Source organism: Cydia splendana, chromosome 1, assembly GCF_910591565.1.
Source record: "Cydia splendana chromosome 1, ilCydSple1.2, whole genome shotgun sequence".
Classification (NCBI taxonomy): domain Eukaryota; kingdom Metazoa; phylum Arthropoda; class Insecta; order Lepidoptera; family Tortricidae; genus Cydia; species Cydia splendana.
In genome coordinates, this window is record NC_085960.1 from 28,060,658 (window position 1) to 28,079,877 (window position 19,220).

Below are 19,220 nucleotides of genomic sequence, written 5' to 3' on the forward strand. Positions count from 1 at the left end.
GTAAGTATTGTCAATTTCCTAATGTAGTCAGGAACCATCAGTTTCTTCATATTTTAACCAGCACTTGCTAGGCCACGTCTCACTTTGTTTCGTTTGATAACTAATATGATTGCTTACATTGAGAGCGTTTCATGAAACCTTATATTACAAGTGATTTTAACTCCTTTTAATTAGAAAGAATGTTCCGCTTGTAACTATTACAAGTTAGTTACACTTACAAGCTTTCTTGAAAAAGCCCTCTGGTCAACCGAAACAAAATAGATGTTTAGTACCTAACTAAAAAATCTTATGAACGTGAATTAGGCCTTTTCGAAGTAAAATATGCTTATGTTGTCGTCAAAATGATGTTATGGTGGCTCTACATGATTTTGCGACTGCGATGAAAATAAATTATACGTGACTTGTTACTCTTATTAGGTAATTTAAAACTGGTCACTGACGTTTCATAAGTTGAATGTTGCTTGGAATATTTCGTTCCTAACAAAGAGCTTTATCATTATACGTTCACGTTGACTAACCATCGCCGACACTGAATAAAAGTGTGCGACCTGTACGGTTACCATCAGTTTGTCACTGACATAAACGCCGTCGAGAACGTAATTTACTTTCTATACATCTCGCTCGCACTCGCATATTAGTGCAAACGGGATGTATAGAAAGTAAATTACGTTCTCGACGGCGTTTATGTCAGTGGCAAACTGATGGTAACCGTACTGTTATAATATGTCTGAGTCTCGAGGGAGTTTTGTATGTGGTTAACTACCAATATAACTAATTAACATTACAGTAATTTCTAATTCTATGAATATAAAGTTGACTATTGTACAGGGATGTAGAGGATTATTGAATTGTCCTTTGGACAAAGAAACAGAGAAATTTAGATCGATATAATATTATAATGTGTTAAGTTCTCTAAGAAATATAAAAATGTAAATTCGGGGATTTTATTTATAATTATTAACGTGACTAAAATATCAGTGCATCAAACAACAGCTTTTTCTATTCCATTTAGTTACACAAGTATTTAAAAAAAAACATAAATTTATATAGGTACCTATGTACTTGCAAACCTTGCCGCAGATAACCTAATGCAAAACAAAGGGTAAAATTTACGTATTCAAATGTTTAAAATTGCCCTCTATAACGAAACGGCCCCTAGTGTCATTAAATACCAACTACTTAAAGGAATTTCCATGAATGAATATGTTTGTGTACATTAAAACTTTCGTTGTCCTAGTTCAGTTTTGTTTGGAACAAGTTGACAATCGCAGATGTGTCCGCCACCCTGCACATTAAAAAAATACAATCTAATCTTCATTTAAACCACTAACTACGATACATGTGAAAGACTAATTCGTTTAATACTTGCTTTATAAATTTTATAATATATAACTGGAAAACATTACAAATCAAATCCAAATGAACGGTATTAAATATAATTCAAAACATAGTTAACTGGAAAACATTACAAATCAAATCCAAATGAACGGTATTAAATATAATTCAAAACATAGTTAACTGGAAAACATTACAAATCAAATCCAAATGAACGGTATTAAATATAATTCAAAACATAGTTAACTGGAAAACATTACAAATCAAATCCAAATGAACGGTATTAAATATAATTCAAAATCATCACATAAAAGTTAATTCTACTAGCTAACATAAGGAAACAACTCAAAATTTTGTGGTGAAGAAAAAAAATATATTTATTTATATCTATAGTTATACTTAGTTAAAAGGGGCTGGTTCCCAAAATATTTACCTACTAAGTTATTGAATAATTTACTTTTTCTTATATTTTGTATTATTCTACAGTATGTATCGACACCTGCTTTACCCGAAATTAGTAATTATGTGTAATATGGATGGATTCTCAAGGACTTGAAGGACTTCTCTTAGGGACTTAGCAAGCTACTACTATGCAAGTAATCCGTTATTTTATTTTCTTTCTACCCTTTCCTTATTTTACTACTGCAGTCTCTGGAGATCTAGGTTCCAACATGTTTTTAATCGATTCAATACTCATTACCACCGTAACGGCCATTGTACAGAACTAGTTAGTTTCTGCAATTTAATTAAAACAGTTAAACTGCAGGAACTCCGATAATAAGTTCCATTTGTTGTTCCAGCGGAGCTGCTAATTAGGCATTGCAATGTTCATTTCATATCGTACCTAGGCTATTCGGATTACCAAGAGAAATGACGACTCGAGGGAATTTACTCGAATCAATTATATACCTAAGTAATTCGATGTTATAATTGTGCACCATTTGTATCTACCTAAGTACCTATGTACCTATTCCAATATAAAGGAAAAATATATATGATTTTTATTCTGTACCTACGCAGAAATTCATTTTTGATCTGGGGTATAATTTTGTTTATATTAAATCAAAAAAAAACAGTTGTAAATACTAGTAGAAGGGCATTTTTATTTTAACTTGTTAGTAAGGTACCTACTTTAAATCCCTACTTAAGTAGGTAATGTTTAAGTAACGTCTAATTTTTTATTTTGTGGCGAAATACATGGCGTTTCACTTTCACTTTTGGGTTTGTGTCATGAAACGGCACTGATTCAAATAAAAATGCCCCTATGAAATATGGAACATTTTATTTGCAAATCATTCGTTGTGGGCTATAGCGTATTCTGTACATTCTATCAATATTTATTAGGTACCGAAATATTAACATGTACCCACCAGTATCACCTTCGCTTATTTCAGACTGTTGCAAATAGCCTCAACATTTTTTAGGTTTATGTGTAAAATATTTTGCTATATATTATACTAATGTTGTTGAGATGCGCGCACGCAGCACAGCCACACGCTGCCGCTAAAAATTGTTGCTTATTGTTATAAATAAATAGAATTAAGAGTCAATATGTAAATAATGAAATAATTGTGTAGCTCAAAGTTAAGAAATCAAAAAGAATAAAATTATGTGATCAACAAGCAGTTTTTTTATAAAACCCCCTTTTACCCAGATTTTACCATTTCGGAAAATTTACTAAGTACCTACTTTAAAATAAATAATACTTAGAATTAGCATGTACAGTCAGCATAACTATTATTGGAAATAGTTGATATAGATTTACATTTTAGATTTAGATATTTATTCTCATAATATTAAATTACATTATAAATTATGCTAGACTAATCTACATGAATTTATATTATGATCGTCATTCATATTTATACAGGGTGACCTTAGCCATTGGACAAACCCTGAAATCCCACGTAGGGTTACTTCTCAGAAATGCTCTAACGGTAATATTTTTTTAATTAGAACAAATGATAAAAAAATAAATTATCAAACAAAAGTTATTTCTAATAATCGACGGCAAAAAGAAACATACTGTACCTATTAATCATTGGCAGTGCTTTTGACAATTTGTTTGAAAATGTGCGGCAATGATGACATTTGTCAAAAGTCAGAATCTTATTAATGTCATAAATAAAAAAGATATCAAAACGGTCGAAGAAGGTTTCATACTAATTATTACCTCAGGAGCTACTAACACATACAGGTTGCTCCAAAGTAAAAAAATCGTAATTTGTTAATTTCTTCGTAACCGCTACACCGATTGTTATGATACTTTGTATACTGGTTCTAAATACCCTAATCGGACACCCTGTATAATATTATTAAATAGATACAAATTAAAAAAAGATCTTACAATAATTAATCTTATGTCTACAATTTATCCATTCATGTCAAAACAAAATACGGGAATAACTAAGTACGAGTATCTCTTAATGATCGTCATGTTTTAAATAAAAACTAGGTAAGTACACATTACATTATACATTAATCAATAACTGAGAACATGTCAAATTTATACGATTCAATTTACAATTTAAAATGTCAAGGTCATATACTCATTTACAGAATAAAGTGGATTATCCTTATCCAATAAAAGGACTCTTAGTTGACGTTCAAATGTTATGTTAATGTTATACTGTACCTATACCTAAAGCACTACCACCAGTTTTAACATTGACATATTCACTCACGTTTAAGTAACTTACTTTCTATGCATCTCGCTCGTACTCGCATATTAGTGCAAGCGAGATGTATAGAAAGTAATTTACGTAGACGCGAGCTAATCTGTCAATGTCAAAACTGGTGGTAGCCGTACTGAGTAGAGCTTAATTTTGACACTTAGCACCCGTAAAAACAGGGATTCATTTCTTGTAATACAAGCGGAAGCCTTTTTGAACTTAATTCATTAGAAAGAGACTTCCGCTGTTAAAAGAAAGTACAAGTTAGATAAAACGGGTCTCTAGAGTGAGTAATTCGACTATTTTAATAACACCTCGTGAAACGAGTTGCGTAACAAGCAGCGAGTTTCCGGGGAACTAGAATTTTCCTATTGGAAAAGCATTAGGTAGGTAGTATTGTAATGTTAAAGTCATAAAATTTTGAATAAACAATGTCATTTTATCATTTTCATACATAACAGAACATGGCAAGAGCGGTTTCAGACTAGCGTATTTTTCTTATACGAGCTTACACGCGCGTTACTTTTCCCTACTTTTTGTTTTTACGAGCTTACACGCGCGTTGCTTTTCCCTACATTTGGTCTATTCAGGCTTATAAACGCGTACGCGTACGCTCATATAAAACGCTAGTCTGAAACCACCCTTAAAATCTACGGCAAGTCAGTTTTATTCGTCATCGTCATGTCCTGACACCTGGCATCATATTGGTGGAGCTCAATTTCCGTCTGTCTTTCGCGAGCTGCAACCCGGCTCACACCAACCTCTCTGTCACTGGTGTTTTTAACAGATTTACGTAAATCTTTAGAATTGGCCGTGCGTTGATCCATATAAAGCATGTATGTAATTATTTTAATCAGGTAGAACTCATTGTCATTAATGAATCAAATTTTATTTATTTATAATGGGACAATAGGTACATAATACAAAAGAAGACACAAAATTTACACATAAAATTACAAACTAACAAAAATCCTTACATTTTATACTACATATTATTACAATCATATCATTAACATTACATTGTATATTTGTCAACATGTTTTTGTCATCTGTGTTTGTTTGTCATAAATAAATGTATTTCTATTCTATTCTATTCTATTAATTAATTCATTCATTTAAATCAAATTAAATGATATAAATTGAATTAATTTATATCATTAATTAATTGTTAGCATAATTTCAACGCGTGCATTTTTGCTTCAAATTTACTAGAGTCCGTCGAAGCTAACACCGCACCGACTCGAACAGAACAAAGTGAAAATAAGAGGGAAATTGGACATTAATGATGACATTTCCACACTTTATGATGGCATTGCAAATGTCTTGCAGAGTTATCTCCGACTCTACACTAAGGTGCTGTTGATCAGATGATAGAGCTGTAGAGATAAGAATAATAAACACGTGGTACAGCAACTGACTTAAATACAGCAGAACAATAACCCCGGAACAAAAAATTACTACTACATATGTGTATTCTATATGTACGGTCCAACAGGCGGAGGCTGTTACAGTTATAGTTTTAAAGGAAGAGCTCATAGTCCTAAACGGTCAGCTTAAAAAAATCAATATAACCTACCTATAAAATGAACTAAAAATCTGCAAAGTATACCGAGGTACCTACACTATGTCCAAATTAATTAAAACATGAGCGGCAAATCTTAAATTATGCACGAAATATGGTGGAGCGATACGTGCCAGGAGCAGAATATTGGGGATTAAAATATATTTATTCTATACTTTTTACTCGTCCTCGCTCCCCCAAAGTTACAACGATTTATTGACAAAACGTCTCGACGGGGTACAGACAGGCGTTGTACTATTGCATGTACAACATTATAAACAACAGCATTTGAACTTTCAAAATCTATTATTCATTTACCTTTTAATGAAATGTCACTCGCATCGCATTCTCGCTCGCAATAATATGCTCGTATAAACACTGTTGTGCTGGAACAAAGAATTGTAAAGTACTTGTGTAGGTGTTGTATTATTTTTCGTCACATTAAAATAGTAATTACCGTAAAACGGGGTGAGTAGGTTTCGCGGGGAGCTATGGGTTATGAATGGGGAGAGAAGGATTGAGAGGGGGGTGAGGTGGGTTTTTAAGGCTACTGCTACAAACATAATGTATTCCAATTTAAAATGGAGGTTTAGTAATATTAATAATAAATAAAAATCGATCCAACAATCTTCCAAAATCACCTTTGTATGAAAAACCCTCTCACCCCAAATACGAGGCACTACGGGGTGAGGTGGGTTTTCCTCTTTATCGTCAAAGTTATGAAATGGAACTCATCATCATCATCATCTCAGCCATAAGACGTCCACTGCTGAACATAGGCCTCCCCCTTGGACCTCCATACGTGCCGGTTGGAAGCGACCCGCATCCAGCGTCTTCCGGCGACCTTAACTAGATCGTCTGTCCATCTTGTGGGTGGACGTCCTACGCTGCGCTTGCTAGTCCGTGGTCTCCACTCGAGCACTTTTCGACCCCATCGGCCATCTTCTCTGCGTGCAATGTGGCCTGCCCATTGCCACTTCAGCTTGCTAATCCGGTGGGCTATGTCGGTGACTTTAGTTCGTCTACGGATCTCCTCATTTTTGATTCGATCACGTAGAGAAACTCCGAGCATAGCCCTCTCCATAGCTCGTTGAGCGACTTTGAGTTTTGAGATGAGGCCGATAGTGAAAGACCACGTTTCGGAGCCGTAAGTCATCACTGGTAACACACATTGATTAAAGACTTTCGTCTTGAGGCACTGAGGTATGTCGGACGAAAAGACATTACGTAGTTTCCCGAACGCTGCCCAACCGAGTTGGATTCGGCGGTTGACCTCTTTCTCGAAGTTGGACCTACCTAATTGGACTACTTGTCCTTGAAATGGAACTACCCAAAATAAAATACAAACTAAAATACAAACGTCCGAACCACTTATTATACAGGGTGGAAAGGCACGACGATCCTTCCCGGAAGTATTAGGTCGTTTAAGTGATACAGAGACTATTGGTAATGGTAAGAATCGTTAATTGAGTAAAAAATAAAAATTGCAAAAATACTACTTTTTAACTGTGGTGATAACCCTATAGCATGTGCACATGACGGCTAGATTAAGGATCGGGAAAGCTCGGGACTTTACACTTTTTTCCGATCGTTGACAGTATCGCAATGATGTATGAATGACGCATAAATGTCAAATAAATCAAATGCATGCAAAAATATTACAAACAATTTTATTACTTTCTTAGATAATTACTTTTTTCCAATATTTAATACTATCTTCTTTTCACATACGGTGTTCAAATGTACCTCCGTGTATTACAACGCCGCCGCAGCCCGTACCCGAGTATGTCGATGCACATGCGATATAGTGTATGCTCTTCGTCATTTATCCTCCGCAGAAAGCACCAATTAGCCTTTGTCTCATTTCGTCCGCAGTTTCACATTCCGTTTGGTTTGGTACACCATATCTTTTACACAGCCCCACAAATTTAAATAGCCACGAGCATCTAACATTTTTATTTGAAGAATATGACATTCAATAAGTAAGTATAGTTCAATGAAAATTTAATTTCAAACATCAGACGTCTTGTCTATTTCCTACCACGCAAGAAGGTTTGTTAGTTTGGTATTGAAGAAGTATTTATTCTTGATTTATTCTTAGTATTTCATTTTTGCAAGTTCATTTGGTGCAACTAACACAACCTACATGTAATTTTTTATTATTTTAAATAGTTTCCAATTATTCGAAAATAATTTTGTGAAACGTGTTAAGAAACTAAAACCTTTTTATCAGTCAAGGAAACCAGAGATATTTATAAGACGATTGCGTACTTTTGAGTGGTTGTCAATGTCACCATTTAAACTGTCGTTGTAAACAATGTTGTGGTTAGTATTATTAATATTGAGGAATAACATAACTATTTCATTCAAGTATTGAACAAGTGGAACCACTAAGAAAGCGAAAATCCTGCAATGATTCTTACCGTGCTGTAAGCAGACCTAAAAATGGTTAGATGGCAACAAATTAGCATAATTTCCTGTCGAATACTGATTGTTTACAAGTAAGTTCATTGACCCTGTCACCTGTTAGGGTTAGAACAAAGTAGTTTATTGCGTGGATGTTTAAAAGGTCATAATTTAGAAACGGTTGCCCATATTAACATAGTTTCTATGGAGAAAATATAGAGCTTAGGCTAAACTATCTCCCATTTCCGGAAAGGATCGTCGTGCCTTTCCACCCTGTATATGTCGTAGTCAGATCGTATAATCCGCCGTATTACATTACGGCTAGCCGTTTTCAAAAACAGGGGCGTTTTGAAATGCGGCGGTTCGACGATTAGCCGGATTGTCATTGCGATACGTTCTTCAATAAGGCGGCCTACGTTTAGCCGCATCGTACTACTATTTTAGATTGTAGAGTGACCAGTTCTTTCGGTCGCCTACGTAACCGGAGTTTGACAATGTTTGCAATTTAATTTATTTTTACCATGGTCCCACCGCACTACATGTGTTTCTTTTCCAAACCATTTCCTTCACAACTTAAATAGACGGAGCCCCGCAAGCGGGGCTCCTATTTCTGGGCGGTTTGCCCTTCGGGCATCTGAAGCTACCTAACGAACCTAACCCACTTACCTACCTACGCTTTTTTCCCCAAAATGTATAATGTTTTCATGGACGTCTCACTAAATCAATAGGCAGGTAGGTTAGGTTCGTTAGGTAGCTTCAGATGCCCGAAGGGCAAACCGCTCAGAAATAGGGGCCCCGCGAAGCGGGGCTCCGTCTAGTTAAGTTGCGAAAGAAATGTTTTTTGAAAAGAAACAGTCCGACGAACTCCAGAATTGATGGACACCCCAGCGTTTGTCAGGCAGCGCCACGGGTGTTAAAAATGGGAACTAAAAACTGTCAAAGCGGCGGCTAATGACTCGCTGTATTACATTACGGCTAGCTGTGTTGAAGAACGTATGGCGCCGAATACATTCCGGCGGATTCTCATTCAGCCGCATTCAATCCGGCTAATCGTTAAACCGCCGCATTTCAAAACGGCCCTGTTTTTGAAAACGGCTAGCTGTAATGTAATACGGCGGATTATACGATCCGACTGCGACATATACACCATTCAGTTTTCACATGTAAAAATAAAATTTTATCGAGGTTTGAAAGTCAAATTTCACCCAACTCACCCCATTTTACGGTACATAAGTTAAAATGTTAATTTCTGTATTAAAATTGCCAATAACTCAATTGAAGATGATGAATCCTGGTGAAAGTTTTTTTTTATCAATGGCAACGAATGAACTAGGTATAGGTACAACATACTTATAGGTCGTTTCACGAAAGCTGGCTTGGCAAAATGTAGACATTTTAGCACAAATCTCGTACCAGCTTTTATGAATTTACTTAGGTTATACTTAATAGGAGTACATGCTAGTGCGGAAAGTATGTCATTCATTATTTACGAGTACCGAGATATACGAGTACGAGCCGTAGGCGAGTGGCAAGACTCGGGACGAGGGAAGAATGACATTTCCGCACGTGTATCGATCGACGTTTTTTTAATACAGTTGCGAAAAAATAAGAAAAACAAAAAGTAATGTTGCCTTTGGAAACTTAAAACATGCTTGCAGTAAGAAAAAACGCCTCTTCTTTGACAGGCGTTTCGGCAACTATTCTGTTCCATTCAGACAACTTATTAGGAACGGTTTTTCAATATTCAGTATTAAAAAATCAACGTGCTACCTACTGATGAAGAGGTAAGTAATAAAATATGAAATATATATATTTTTCGTATTCTTACATTAACAGTAGGTTTTTATGTTGATTACGACGTTTAAAGGAAACGAATATTAACACTCATCAATAAGTAGTCATGAATTGGAACAAGTATAAATTAAAAAAAAGTGAAAAGCACTAGTTCGCGAAAACCAACCTTCCGCACGCTAAACAGGTACATACAAGCAGCGTTAAACTGTTTGTAATTTCCCCCGCTGACATAATGCGAGAAGCATGAAAATAATGCCGATGAAGGGTACCTCCCTTGCCCTCAGCACTCGAAAGGGCAGGGACGATTAGGTTGATTCATTTACTTTGCATTTGCGGAAGAATGTGTGAATCAGCAGCGCGCTTGGGGTGTTGTTATAACGATGTTCTAACGCTTATCAAGCGAGTTGTAAGCTCTTGGTACCAGTTAACGCACACTTTACGATAAAGTATCTACGCTTACTTACATGAGACTCATGGTTACTAGTACACTGATTCGCGTCTGCGTTTAATAAAGAGTTGGAATACATGCTTTATTAAAGCGTGAGCTTTGAGTGTCGTATTCACAAAATACCTCATAGATAGTCCCGATGAGGAATTTTAAAAATGTGTACCTGTAAAGGAGAGGATTCTCCCTTGCATCTAAAAGGCATAATAGTTAATAAGGTTGCATTGCTATGTGCCGTACATTCGTATTGGATTTTCTAAACTTTTACTTGTAAGGTGAAGTCTCTTATTCAAAACACTTTATTGTATTTATTGGTTTTGCCAGACCTATTGTCTTTAGACTGCATAGGAGGTCATAGCTACGCCATAATGTTTTTTAGGGTTCCGTACCCAAAGGGTAAAACGGGACCCTATTACTAAGACTTCGCTGTCCGTCCGTCCGTCCGTCCGTCCGTCCGTCCGTCCGTCCGTCCGTCCGTCTGTCACCAGGATGTATCTCACGAACCGTGATAGCTAGACAGTTGAAATTTTCACAGATGATGTATTTCTGTTGCCGCTATAACAACAAATACTAAAAACAGAATAAAATAAAGATTTAAATGGGGCTCCCATACAACAAACGTGATTTTTGACCAAAGTTAAGCAACGTCGGGAGTGGTCAGTACTTGGATGGGTGACCGTTTTTTTTTTGCTTTTATTCGTTTTTTTTTTTGCATTATGGTACGGAACCCTTCGTGCGCGAGTCCGACTCGCACTTGCCCGGTTTTTTTTTTGTATTACGGAAGCGGAGTCTAAGGTGCATTATATAATGTATAATACACAATATGCTTGAGTTATTTATGTAGTAATAATTATGATATATTATATTAATTATGAGGCAATAGTGTAATAATATTCCAAAACCAAGTGAACGCTCTGCCGCTAGTTCATTCCCGAGCACCAATCACATTTCCCCAAACGACGGACCGCCATGCATGCATTACCTGTAATTATTTGTCATTTATCGCTACTAATAGGATTAATTAAACACCACTAAAACGCTTATTTACTGTGCCACCAGTCAACAGCAACATAAACTAACTCAATATTGGTAGCAACATGTGAATTTTGGGAATAGCAAATAGCAATATGCCTTGGAAATATTTCCTTTTTTAAGAATGCCGAACATAAAATATATGTAGGTATAATAACGTTTTTGTTTTAATGACAGTTTTGAAATAAAAAGTTCTTTCACATTCACATAACATTTCTGAAATCATCATCATTCATTCATTCGTCTATAATTCTATATGGGGTCCATATTGGGTTGCATACAAGTTTAGGTCATATCTTTGATGCGCATAACAACTTGTGTCATAATCATCATTGCGCATACAAATTAAAAGTCATATTATTATGTGTCATACATTTTTAGCCATAATATTTGATGACATACTCAGCAGTTGTCATATATTTTTTGTGCATATAGGTTTTGATTATAATGAATCAAATGTCATACCAGCTAAAAGCATAGTTATCGATACTTATAATGTTTCTACGTATAACGTTTTGTAGCATAATAATTTTCAACCATAATGGTTTACATAATTTTAGCCTCTCAACAACTCCTCGAAAAAAACCTTTTCCCTAATATCCGTCCAAACACTTAATTCGACGGAGCCCCGCTCACGCGGGGCTCCTATATCTGCGTAGTTTGCCCTTCGGGCATCTAAAGAAACCTAACGAACCTAACCTACCTATTATGATTAGTTTCTTTTATAAAACCGTTTCTCCTACTGGAGGGGGCTCCTCTCCTTCGATCTCCTCTTTTATACGGTCTTTGTGTGGTTACAATTATGACATTTATGACTTATGACTAAAGTAATATTTGATTCATAGGTTGCTCACAACCATACATATTTATTATTCATGCTTTGGTTACAAAAATTTTTCAACTTTTGAAACTTTATGAAAAAAACAACCACTATAAATATATGACTTAACTTTTTATGTCTATATTAATACTGTGCACTGCAATACTTCGAACGAAAAACAATTATGGATATCAAGCATATGACTTAAAAATTTATGCGAATTAAATTAATGACTATAAAAATTATGACAACTCATTTATGACAAAAACCCAGTTATGCTCAGGAATAATTCTGACTGAAGATTTTTATGACTTACAATTTTATGCATAAAGTGTTATGACAATTTAAAATATGACAAAAGTTGTTATGCGACCAGAGGGAGTCCCTTCTATATGATAGACGTCAGAAATTGTTCCTTTTTCAGGTAAGTATCCTTGAAAGACGTAGATTACCATTATTTTACGGCGTTAAGACGTTGCGATTTTAGCCGAAGCTATTGTTAAATAAAATAGAAACATGATCCAGATATTGTTATAAATATTGCACAAAACCCCTGATACCTAGATTTTCTGCTAAATTTCTAGTTCATAATTTATTGTACACGACAAATTTAAAAAAACGATAATAAAGATAACTATGGACATTAGAAAAAGAAGTAGAGCGTAGGTTAGCCTCGCCAGCGAGCAACCCCTGGGGCTAAGAATACGGCCATAAGTCAGAATCGAAACACCTATTTATGGTTAGTAATAAGTTTTCAGAAGAATGCAGTAGAAATACTGCTGAACACTCTCCTCTCTACTTTGATACGTACCGGAGTTCATAAAACGAATAGTACATATAAATACACGTAGTTACATAACTATGTATCTCGTAAGAAATATTCTTCAATGTAAGAAATTTCTTACAATTCGTTGAATTGAGACGTTTGCTAGAATACTAGAGTATTGTAATTGTAATAATTTTACTGACGTTTCTACATCTGTCGACAACAGCAGTAAATTTTCTGTGTATGTGCAAGAAAGCGGGTAACACGCTATAGATAATACTGTGTAAACTGTTTTACATAGGTCATTGTAAAGCAACGCTTGTGATGTGACTTCATACTCGTACATTTGACCGGAATGCTTTGAAATGGCAGGACTCCGCGCGTGCGCCGGTTCCTGAATTCGCAATTAACGTGATGCACCTAGCCATCGGTTTAATTCCACGTACGAGCGGTTTAGGCTAACGTTTTCAAATTTTCAGTTTTCAATCAAAAACATGACGCATATTTCTCGTAGAACAGTGTATTGAAAAGTGTTTTCCGAAGTTGCATTTTTAACCTCGTTTGTAGACTAACGTAAAACGCTGCGTAACGGAGCCCTGGCAGTGTTCCGTGAAATTTTGGACGCTGGTTTTACCTAACTTCGGCACCGCCTGAACCCTGTCAACTGTAATGGCTAAGTACCGATTTGTCACACACCTTAATTTATAGTGCTAAAGCTCATTTCTGGGTAAGTACACCCCTAGAATGTTAACGCAACATAGTACTCCAGAGGTCCGGAGCAAGGTTCAATATGTGTCAAATTTGTGATTTACGTTCATCCCTCGAAAGTAGTCACCCTTACCAACTTTTCTTTTTACGACAATCGGACCGAGATTATTTTAATGAACAAATGATATTAACCCTCATAGCCTCATGAATTTGTATATGATATACTACGCTAAGTGTACCTTTGTGATATGATAATCTAATCGAAATAACTTCTAATGTTATTTTATCTTCATAACATTTTATTGGAATTTTTTTTAACTAAATTTTTTTTTTGTATATTTAAATTAATTTTACAATGATGCAATGACAATCCCGCAACTAATTGCCATTCTTGCTATCGAGCTTGCGTGGCATGACAACAATTCCCAACTTGTAAGCATGCACTGGAACAAATAATTGTTGCAAGTAAAATTAGTCAAAGTCATGGTAAATATTTTCCACTCGCAGGCTTCACGAAAAGCCCAATCAAGGTTCAACGAATTGAAGACATCGTTTATTATTATGTGTTAAGGAAGGAAGTGACTTTATAATCATTCAGTCATCGGAAATGGGATTGCTTTTACGCTTTTAGCGGAATAACTAAATATAGTTATAGATAGAGGTAGCCCTATCGCATATGTCGTAGTTAGTTAGTTTTAAAAAGAAGTAAAATAAATAATATATAGTTTGTGAAATATTTATAAAATATTAAATAATTTGAAGGTCAAATTCCTTAGTACATACAAGTACTAAGAAATGATACTTTCCGGATTTAATTAGTTAATTGTGCCACCTGCAACACTTTAGATTAGTTCTTTATATAGCACCTAAGTATTTTAATAAAGGAAATGAACTTTTTTATCGTGTACGAGGTTTATAACTTTGTTTTTTACCTTTAGGTCTGACTCCGAATTTAAAAGTAGTGTAGCTGCAAGCAGCTCAGCTGAAAGTGTCTAACCTAAAGAGGAGAAAACGACAAGAAAAAATAAATTAAATATTGATTGATTATCAACTATAGTTTGCATTCAATCCAATATTTTACTTCCTTTTCTAAATAGGTACTTACTAGTTAGGTAGTTAAGTAATATAACAAATTAACACTAATTCGTAATTAATTACAGGCAAAAGATGAGTCCGTACCGAAGACAAAACTGAAAAAGGTTGTGAAATTGAATGGGATATCAATCAGGCATTATTTTTTGATGATTCATTGGCAAGATTGTCCAGTCCCTGTTGCTCATTTGTCTTTCCTTCTCCAAAAAGCAAAAACTGCTTTGGGAAACGCAGGTACTAAGTTAAAAAAAACCCCTGTTATTGTTATGAAATATCTAGTTACCTACAGTAGTTACCGTCTGTTTTATTAAGTATTTATGAAGTTACGAAATATAAATTAATAAACCTGCCTTGGAACTTTTTAAACAAAAATCTTTACTACCTACCCTCTGATCCAACTAGAAGTCGTTAAAAAAAACACTTTTGATTATTGATTTGATTTTTGAAATTTAGATTTTCAACAATATACATACGTAGGATTAAATCGCTTAACAAATGTGAGCTCGCCAAGGTCCACATGGCCGTATTGGCCGTGAGTCATCAGCCGCCGACAACCCCTGTCGATAACGAAACCGAGGGAACAAATTCAAATTGGAAATGACTGGAAATGGCTCACGCTATTGTTCGCAAGGGGAGATAGCGAGGGTCCAATATCTCTCCAACTATTAGCATTGATGTTTATTTGGTGTGCAGTCAAAACAAACTGCTTCCATTTCCTCTATTCGCTACCCTAAAATAAACTTTAAGCCAATCCCGCATTTAGAGAAAAAATCCGCATTCGGCCTCACTCCCACCACTTGCTGACATCTCTAGTTGTTTGTTCAGCTAGATTCCTGATAGATATTTTAAAGGATATTTAGTAGATCAACATTCCATGGAAATCATGCGATTATTAGTTTTGTTGTTGAATTAGTTTTAAATAAGTAAGTCTCGGTAAATAGCGAGAAGTTGGCGGAGTTCAGCATTCGACTCAGGCACAAAGTGTGAATGCACGCAAAAGTTTTATTAATACTGTGAACAGGTAGGAACAGGAACTAAATTTAAATTTCGTTTCAGAGCACAAAATTTACAAAGACATTTACAGATTCAACGCGACAATTTAAAACTTGACACAAATTTTATAGACATCTGGTACGGCGAAACCTGCCAAAGGCCGAGATAAATAACTTTGCTCAGCCGTTCCAATTCATTGTGAAGTTCGCAGGACGCAGTTTACAAGCGAAGTTTACTTTCAGTCGTAACGAGATCACGCTGTAATGAATATCTATGAGTGCCCCTTAGCGCGCTTTACTCGTACCTACTCGGTTAGCTGCCTGCTAGCAGTGCTAGCGGCCTCTGCCAAAACTATTCCCACTACGAGTTCTTGAACCAACTGTTGTCGCCCTGTCGAGTTGAACAGAATTATTATATATTGGCATAAGCCATAAAATCTCAATATTGTCTATGTATTCAATTTTAAAGTTTACTTAGAACTTAAATATTTTTTAAGAACAAAACGCTCTTAAGGTTGCCTTCCGTTACATTGCCATAGTAATGATGGTAATCTTTTGCCAGTTCTGCATTACTAACTGTAGGTATGTTAATATTGCAAGTTTCCATTGCTGTAAATCTCATGTTTGATTCGACGTTCTCATGTTTGATACGTCAGCGTGTGCGTTGGAAACAATATTGAGGGTGCACTTTTTTATGAATTTTATCTTAGTCCTTTTTTATGGCAAGTCAGACCGTTACTTAGTAAAATTTGTGAGTAACTGATTCGGTCAAGTTGTGTTCTAACTGGTGACCGAAGAGCTGGCGGCTACCTCGCACAACGTATCAGCATTGCGATACAGCGAGGAAATGCCGCCAGCATCCTTGGTACAATGCCTCAAGGGCCTATTTTAGATTTAAGCTAGTTATTAATTTAGTTTAGTAGTACCACTGTATATATATTGTATGTATGGGGTAGACAAACAAATTATAGCCAGCATTCGACGAATGTAGTATGATACCTTTGAGTATGGTGCTTTACGCACACTAGCGTCCCATGCCCTCCCCCTGCCGCAACCCCCCCTTTTAGCATGAAATATGTCCCGGTTGACAGTTTTTTTTATGTTTTGGGGAAAGTATACAATATAGGAAAAAAGTGTTAATGAAAGAAATGATCGCTATTAAATTCTTAACAAAAAAGGTTATATTAATTTTTTTGATATGACGCACCATATTGATGTTATGGCTAGATGAACTTCGACAAAATTTAACCGTTGAAAAACTTGTTGAAGATCAATATAACATATAGTACGTGATAGTACTGAAAGAAATTTTACACGGAGTATAATTTTGCAAGCTTATTTTCCGTAATAGATTTTTTTCAATACTATCACGTACTATGTTATATTGAACTTCAACAAGTTAATACATGAATATGGTGAGTCTTACCAAAAAGTTGCATGTAACCTTTTTTGTTAAAAATTTATTAAGGATTATTTCTTACCTTGACACTTTATTCCTAACTCTAATACTTTTCTCAAAAATGAAAAAAAAAACCGTCACCCGGGACATATTTCATGCTAAAAGGGGGGTTGCGGCAGGGGGAGGGCATGGGACACTAGTGTGCGTAAAGCACCATACCCATAGGTATCATACTACATTCATTGAATGCTGGCTATAATTTGTTTGTCTTCCCCATACATTAGAACACAACTTGACCGAATCAGTTCCTCACAAATTTTACTAAGTAACGGTCTGACTTGCCATAAAAAAGGACTAAGATAAAATTCATAAAAAAGTGCACCCTCAATATTGTTTCCAACGCACACGCTGACGCATTGCTGAGTTATGGACTTATGGTTTTAGTTTTTTGTACATAGTTTTAAAACGTGGGTCGTACCTGGTTGCCTAGCCAAGGTGACAATCGCTTGCGCTACGACAACGAAACGCTTTGTTTCTCTCTATCATTTTTCCATATTAGACAGTGACAGTTGCGTTTCGTTTGCTACGGAGTGTAAACGATTGGCGTGTTGGCTACGCACCATGGGCTGAATGTAGCAACTTTAGATAAGATACATAAAGTATTTGGTTTGATGCTAAAGTGACTCTTACTCGCATCACGCATAATTACTAGGTACCACAGACAAAACATCATCTAGACTGAGCATAGTCGCGCTACCCCCGCTGCCACGCATACGGTAAATTTACTCCATGTTCGAGTCGAAAGTGTCTTTGTGTCAGTCCGTGAACTCGTTCGTCGTTTGAACGGACCAATCACGGCACGGGATCGCGCTAACCTCGTCCCGCGCACCCCCGCATTTTTGGCAGCATCGGTTGCATGAAATAATTGCTCTAAACTCCGTCTAGAGGATTCCTAGTCTATGCTAGGTACCTATAAGTATAAGTGAATTGTTCGTACCTAGGTAAGCAATGGACGATAATACGACGCTATGGATGTAAAGTACATTCTGAATTGTAAATTATGTCGTGGCTTTTAGTTAGGTTATTTGTTTTATTTAATTTATAAATTTATAACAAACTCTTGCGGACTTAGGTACCTACATATATGAGAATATTTTTAAATTTACACGTTTTCGTAAATCTATTAAGTTGTATCTCTTAAAACAAGCAAAAACTCCACAACATATTTTTTTCACCTTGTATTTCACTTCTGCTGGTAGACAACTGGAGGACAACTATTACTGCGCCTGTAGTAAAATAGCAGACGCCGGCTTGCCGTGAATATAATGAAGCAGATGCTTTGTGCAGGCTCAACAAATGATAGTTATAGGTACTCGCCGCGTGAGTTCTTGTTCCCCCTCTATCCTGAGTTGTACCTACCTAGGTATTTGACTGATTTTTTAAAGTTTCATTGAGCGCATTAAATTTACACAAAGCCGCTAGAGTTCTAGGTACATTTCGGCCCTTAAATGCAATTAGTTTGCTTACAACCACGTTTAACACATTTCTTTAGTCTATTATTATAAACGTACCCAAAAGCCTAACGTAGTGAAATATTTAGGTACCCAAATAACATTAAAAATTAAAACAGCGTGTTGATCATTGGGCTCGCATTCATCGGACCTTTTAGAAGTTCATTAATAACAGTCTGGCTGCTCGGCGTTTATCCTGCGAGTGATTTAATTAAACGGTTCGGCGTCACGAGATTAAACATGGATTGGCAATTAACCTATGTAAATGAAATAATTTTAAAATATCCTCGCATTGTCCTATCTCGGGGTTAACGGGGAGAACTCCGAACTAGTTTGACCCGCCGGCACACCGCTTCTGATTAACTGAACTTTCTGTCGACAGTTTCATAAAGCCCCGTATTTAAAGTTCCCGACAAACTCAGCGCCCACCTGAACCTGACCTACGCCGTATTAAATCACTCGGATCATTTGTGGGAGTAGCCCCGAAATTGGCACTATTCTTGTCCGAGTTAGGAGGCAATTTCATAACCGCAGAAACTTATTGGGAGATGTGGTCAATTAAGAATGTTGGCTGTTGCTAAGAAACACACACGTGCGTGCTAGTGAACGCGAGTTGAACGTGTGGATAATAATAATAATAGCTCAAGGGATGATACTGTTTTTGAAAAACGTTTTTATGTACCTATA